The 7430-nt window shown below is 43.6% G+C and overlaps 1 pseudogene; it reads right to left on the bottom strand.

Moving 5' to 3' along the window:
- Window positions 1-812: 812 nt before the first annotated feature.
- Window positions 813-5304, bottom strand: LOC123183364 (disease resistance protein RGA5-like; annotated as a pseudogene).
- Between the last annotated feature and the right edge of the window lie 2126 nt (window positions 5305-7430).

Raw genomic sequence — 7430 nt, forward strand, 5'->3', positions numbered from 1 at the left:
GAAAAATTTGTAGCTTTGGAAATGGCAGGCGGCGTCGATGTTGATGACGCTCCAATTGGAGGCGGCGGTCAGACTCAAACTGCAACCTCATGTTTATATTTATTTGATTTGAAAAGGAGGCTGAGACCACCTCATGTATGTCATGACCAAGGGCGACAAGACGGCACAAGAGCATGACGTGGTCAAGCATGCACAGGTGAACACCATTGTAAATGACAAGGCCGGCCCAGCGGGCTGACGTGGCGCTCTTTGACTTGTTGTGATCAGGTGTTCAGCATTGAGCCAATGTAAAGAGTGAGTAGCGTTGGCAACAAGAGAAAAGAGAGGAACTATTTGGTGTTCCCTGTACAACTCTGAATCCTTGTATCTGAAACCACCGGATCTGAACTATTTGGTGTGACACCATTAACAAGGTACACTGACATAACCCAATCCCGACCCCCGACCTAAGAGCCCCTCTCGGTTTTTTTTTTCTTTTTTTCGAAAAGGGGGGATTCCCCGGCCTCTGCATCAGAACGATGCATACGGCCCCCTTATTAAACAAATAAATATGTTCCAAACAAGTTAACGTTCTAGGTGATTCCCGACTTGTCTGCACGCTTCCTGGAGACATCGCATTACTGAACTCAGATAAGAAAATTCTTAACGACCTTTGCAAACAATTAAATTAACTAACCTGCTCGTTTCGTAAGCTGAGCAAACACCAACGAGATGACATGGACCTTGCAAGCTGATTGACAGTTACAACAAACTAGTTATGTCACGGGCCAAGATCATGTGTTCTAAGCACTGTTAACTCAAGAGTGTCATCATGTAGTAATGCACAATCCATTCATCACATAATATATCAAACCATGCACATTCCAGTGCAAAAATCATAGGCAAAGTTCAGTTCGGTGTAAACCCCATGATGCATGCGGAAATTAATATTCAGAGGTAGCAAACATCACATTACATGGTACTACCAAATTAGTCCGCATGCCCATCATTAATTGAAAGGCCTGCTGAGCAGCTCACTGTTGGTAAAAGAAATCAGCTAACATTAAGCGGAAACCTGCCAAATCCAAAATGCATCTTGACATAATAATAAATCAACTAATGTGAGTCAACGGAAGGGCGGTTCGGGTGCGCTGATAAAGCGACCCTGAACGCAGACGCTATGGCATCACCGGTGCCAGCCACATTCAGATAGAGCTTCTCAAGGCGTAACAGGTGCTCCAGGCCAACTGGTATAGCGCCGTGTTCGCTCGATGTGGTGATATTGAGTTCTCGTAGGTTGGGCATGGCCCCAGCCTCGAACCCTAGGTAAGCCCCAACATCTTCCTCAGCCCAAAGTGTGAGGCTCTTCAGAACCGGGAACAGTCCCGCGCCCAGTATAGCGCTTTCTTTTGGGATACGTGACGTCCAGAGATGGAGTATGACGAGGGACGGAAGCTCTCCAAGAAGATTGACATCCTGAGTTGACGCCTCCCTCACACGCAGGTCCAGGATGCGAAGGCAATTTAGACCACCCATCCATACGGGAACTCTAGGGAATACCCTTGCATTGATGCCGAGAAATTCCTCGAGATGCGGAAAAGGATTGGATAATGAGCCCAGTTGGTTATCTTCTTTTCCAGTATGGCCACTACTAAATTTGAGACATTTGAGGTTACGGAGCTTTGCAAGGGAGCCGGCGAAAGCATCATGTTCTGGCTTTTTCCAACCATTCCCTCCGATCTGCAGTTTCCTTAGATTGGTCAGCTCTCCGAGACCCATAATAACCTTCACTGAATTCACTTCCTTCATGGACAACTCATCACCATCTATTACCAGAGTGCGCAGTGATTTCATATTCCCAATACATTCACACATGAATTTTTCCATCCGAATATCAAGATATGACAACTGAGGCAATTGGGCTATATCTGAGGAGATGCTCTTGAGATTGGCACGAGGCATGTCCAATGTCTCCAAGTAAACAAGCCCTTCAAATTTAGCAGGTAGCTGTACGAAACATGACACAGTAACATGCAAATACCTCAAGAGAAACAACTGGCCAATAGCAGTGAGGTCAAGTGTGGCCTCCCAATCATGGCTGTATTCTTCTATTCTCAACACCCGGAGATACTTGAACAGCAAAAGAGAAGGCAGGGGGGCCCAGAAAAGTGTAAATGATCGAACTTGTGATAAGCAGACATCAATAGTTGGGGCATATGCTGCTCCACGACCAGCCACAGAACTCAGAGATAATCGGTGAACCTTGTATTTATTGCCATCCAGTCTTGCCATGTCATTGTAATTGTACGCCACACTTATAAAGTTATCTTCATCACACCTGCTTAGGATCAAATCAAGCATCATGTCATGTACTCTGCATGACACCACCTCTTCATTGTATATCATACCAGGCTGAATCATACTTCTGTTAATAAGCTCATTGAAATAACTCCTCCCAACATCCTCCAGGTCATGCCCATGCAAATTACGGATAAGGCCTTCAGCTATCCATTGCCGAACCAGATCGTCCTCCCGATGTCACTGTCCTCGGGATACATACCAAAGTACAAAAAGCATGCCCGCAGATGAGCAGGAAGATGCATGTAGCTCAAGTTTAATATACTCTTCATCTCTTCCAAGGTGGGATTTGTGGCAAGCTGGGTACCGAAAGAATCCCTTATGCTGTCCCAACCCTTCCTTGACGGTTCTTTATTGGCTAATAGGCTAGCTATTGTGATAACTGCAAGTGGCAATCCATGGCACTTCTTCAAAATCTCAGCCATAACTTCTTTCAATTGGGGTGGACAATCATTTTTGGACCCGAATACTCTATTCAACAATAACATTCTTGAGTTTTGCTCACTCAGGGGTTGCATTTTGTAGATGCCCTCGCCGTCATTCTGACAGGCTGCTGCAGCCACATCTTCCACTCGTGTTGTAACTACTACTCTACTTCCATTAATATCTTCTGGAAAAGCACACTTGATGGTATCCCATGTTGGTTGATCCCACACATCATCGACAACTATCAGGTACCTATTCAAATGTTTGCAGAGGTTAATTGCATTATAGTTGAAATTATGGATGAAATCGTCAATATTTTGTAAAAAAAATTAGGTTCGAGCAAATACTCTTTACACAAAAAATGATATAGGAACTTCTGAGAGAAGCTATGAATTATCATAATGAATGGAAAAGTAACACTGAAAGCATATGACCATTTAGCACATAAGGATTGCATAGGCATTCCAGAACCTTTCTTTCAAAATAACTCTCTTTATTAAAGGCATGGATGAGTACCCAAAGGTTTCTAATATAGTGTAGCAAATTTTACACTGTATAGAAAATATTACGAAAATTTCCATCAAGATTTCTAATGATTGTACTTCTGCTAAATTGTTTGTGTGTATTATCCATGTGTATCACAAATACGCAAAACAGAAAGAAAAAACAGTCACAAATCTTGCATGCATGGACAAAAATTAATATTGTATATGTAAATGTGACATCATAAATAGATATTTGAATTAACTATTTTCACACAAAGAGGTATGAAGGGGTTGTTTAACCCTAAATGTGAATAATTCATTAAAACATCAAACTTGTTTAGAACATATGGGTCATGTAGGCATTCCAGACCCTCTCTTCAAAAAACAAAAAAACTCTTCTCACGAAAGGCAGAGGGAGCAACATGTTTCTAATACCCTAGCAATTATGATACCAGATGGATATATCAATACTCAAAAATATTTTTTCTAAAAATGTGTTTTTTTTTTACTTTTCTCTCAAATTATCTATCATAAACACATAAAGAAGCAAACGTCAAGCTTGTAGCTTGGATGGATAAAAATCAATACCAAATATATATTATCCAATTATTCAGCTCAAATCTAAGAAGAGTGGCGTGTGCAAATAATACCTCTTCTTTTTCAAATGTTGCCTTAGCTCTTCAATGATGTCTTCAACCTTGCGAGGGCGAGATGAATCGGGATCCCTCATCCCTAGTTTCAGCTGGAAATTGTTGAGCAGCTCAGTCATATCAGGCCTCTGCGAAACTGAAAAGAATGCTTTGCAGTTGAACAGCGAGCCAATCTTGTCATACACCTGCTTGGCAAGTGTAGTTTTACCAAGACCACCGAAGCCCACAATCGACACCACTTTGAGTTTCTTTCGAGCATCCATCAAAATAGTGGCAACCTCCTCCCTTGGGCCATCGATGCCCACGAGAGTATCCGCCTCCTGGTACACCGCTCGCACTCGAGGGTCAAAAGCCACGGTGCTCGGGGTAGGCTTCCAATCATCAAGATTATACCTTTGGCGCCGAGCATTTGCCTCTATGGCAAGAGTCTTGAGCTCTTCCATCCGCTCGGCTATCCGAAGACGCTCTCGCAACTTCTTGATGCGGCGAGCAGTCTTCTTGATGAAGCCCGCCTTGGCATCGTCAGCTCGAGACTGGCGCATGAAGTCATCGATACAATTCTCCATATCATACGACATCTCCCTAACATGATCCCTCCAATCCTTGATGGTTGGATCAATCTCATCAATTAGCTCGAGCTTCTGAAGGGCAGCGTTCATGGCGCTGAGTTCCTTCTCGAGGAAGGAGGCCTGCTTCCTGACCCCTTTGAACTTCTTGTACTCGTCGCCCATGAGTGTGGTGAGCTTGCCGATGAGGGGGTTCATCACCCCGCTCGCCACGGTCACGATTCCTCCTGTCATCTCGACTGCTCTCTTGGCTCGGCGGCTGACTGGCCACAGACAAAGTGAATCAGAGGTTAGTTGGTGTCATAAATAAAGAGATCCAAAAAAATTAACTGGTGGCGATTGGTCTGTTACCTGATTGGTCTGCCGTGCGCCCCTGCCGAGGAGGTCGCAGATTGCCCGGCAGGCAGCCAGAGGCGGTCAGGGGAGAAGGGATACGGCGGGGAGGACACAGATCTGGGTGCTATCTCTGTGTGAAGCAAGAGTTAGTTGGTGTAAATGAAGAGTTAGATGCAGGCTGTGGTCGATGTGTTACCTGATGTGGCGGAGGAAGCAGGTCGGGAGGCACCTCACGGATGAAGGACAGGAGGCGGACTGGGATTAGGCGGAGGCGAGCCGGAGCCGTCCAGGGGAGGACGCGGATCTGGCACCGGCGGCTCGTGCGGGCGGCACCGGCGACGGGAGTAGCAACGAGCAACGGAGCAAGGAGATGAGGAGGTAGGGGCGGCGGGAGCGGCGGAACCCTAGACGAGTGGGGAGTGCTGGAAGTGAGGACTGAGGAGTGATAAGGACACGGGAGTATTTCTGTGCAGAGCTCGACGACCAGCGAGGACCGACGAAGAGGCCCGGGACTGTTCAGAGGTTGACGACGACGACTAAGGACAGATGCCCCGTGAACCAGGCCCACAACCACACGTTATCACGCACGGCCCAGCCCAGCCCAGTCCAGCCCACGCACTAAAATAAACTACAAATAAATCACGTAAGCACATACTGCAGTGTACCCATGGTTTTCGCTTTCACACTAAAATATTAACCTTTCTTCAAAATACTTCAGTCATTTCAGTTGTACACAAGAATTCAAATATTTTTATTTTTATTTTAAATATTCTTTAGTAGGTGCTGAAATATTTCTGAAAGTGAAATCTAAAACCACAGGTGTAACATAATTTTTTTTCTTGAGAAAGATCGATGTACGGTAGGTCCCATGGTTCCTTCCTTGGCTTAGCTATTTTCTGCTCTTGATCCGGCATTGGTCTTTGGTTCGGCCATATTATTTGCGCTTTATAAATATTTTACTTCTTGCGGAAGCAAACCTATGCCTCCATCAAATTCTGAACTAGGGTTCTAACAACAGTGTCGAGATACCGGCGTCGCGGGTCTATTCTATGCTAGTTATACCTCCGAGTTAAGTGAGATACCGGCGTCGTGGATCTATTGTACCTTCAGCTTCAGGCTGATATATCATGTATGTACACCTGCACACTTCAGTCTTAGAGAGATCAATTAACATAGACACAAGGCTGCCCAATTTGATCAAGTCCCAGTTCTTGAAATTACTTCCATCACACACATCTGCAGTTGTTGTGTATCATGTATACATAATTAACCCCAACCAAGCTGCTACTACATCACAAGTTAATCACATGGGTACACTAAATGTTAGTGCTAATAAGAAGCTTTTCACCAACAAATCAAATACTACTTATCAAGTCAGATAAGTCAGAAACACAACAGTCATATTTCCTCATAAACTGAATTAGAACTGCCATGTTCAATTGCAGTTGAATTTTCATAACTGACTGGCATGAAACACTATTTTTGCCTTTCGGTAACTTAACACCCGCCAAAGTCTGAACTTTTCTTCAGCAATGCAAACCAATGCAAAGTCTAGCGTACAATGCATTACAAACTTAGCATACTACCACATCAACTGGTTATATCAGCATGATGCCGCACAAAATGTCTTCAGGATGACTAAAAAAATGTGCACTAACCAACCACACAGACCACATCTTGTGATAATATATCTCCTTTTTTGTATTATACTTTCCATAGCCGGGTTTTTCTTTTTTTGTTGTGTTTTTTTGGACTTTTTATTTCTTTTGTTTTTTTCTGTTTCTTTTCTTTCATATCATTTCCCTTTTTCTTTACTTTTTTTTCGAAATGCACAATTTTCTCAAGTTGATGAACTTTTTTCAATTTTGATGCATTTTTTTCAAAATCGACGGACTTTTTTTCAAACCAATGAACTTTTTCAGTTATTTTTTTTAAATACGATGAATTTTCCAAAATTGATGAAACTTTTAAAAAAATTAATGATATTTTTTTAAATTGATAAACTTTTTCAAATTTGATGAACTTTTTAAAATTAATGAATTTTTTTCAAATTAATGAACTCTTTAAAAATCTGTGATTTTTTTTTAAATTCACTATTTTTTTCCTTTTTTGCGGTTGTTTTCTTTTCTTATATATTTTTTCAAAAGCTATCGAGCAAACCATGGGGAAATAAAATGCCAAATCTACATGGGCTGGCCCAGCAGAGTAGGCGAGTGGGTGCCTGGGAGTTTTCGTGGTGCTTGAAGCGTCTGGTCTAGCTTGACCTACGGCAGGGCGTGCATGCGACATGTGCGTGAATGGTCTATCAAAATCAGGTATGTTGCCTTGCAGGGGCATAACTTGGTCCTCCTCTCGCACTTGCGTCGCCACCGTAGTCCACTCCATGCCAAACACGGATGTGCATTGGCGAAAGGGAGAGCAGGTCTCCGAAATATCTCACACTTGTGATCCTGCACCAGGGGAGGGCGAATATGGTTTTTGGGAAGCGCTCCGTGCGACTGCTCAAAATCGTCAAGACAGGACGTCTTCCACCAAGTTTTGGCGCTGCTGCGCGCCGTCGTCACCACCAACATCATCATCAATAACATCGCCGCCCCTGCAGCAGCCACAACAACTTCATCTAGGAACGA

The sequence above is a fragment of the Triticum aestivum genome, chromosome 1D (assembly GCF_018294505.1).
Source record: "Triticum aestivum cultivar Chinese Spring chromosome 1D, IWGSC CS RefSeq v2.1, whole genome shotgun sequence".
NCBI classification, from domain to species: Eukaryota; Viridiplantae; Streptophyta; class Magnoliopsida; order Poales; family Poaceae; genus Triticum; species Triticum aestivum.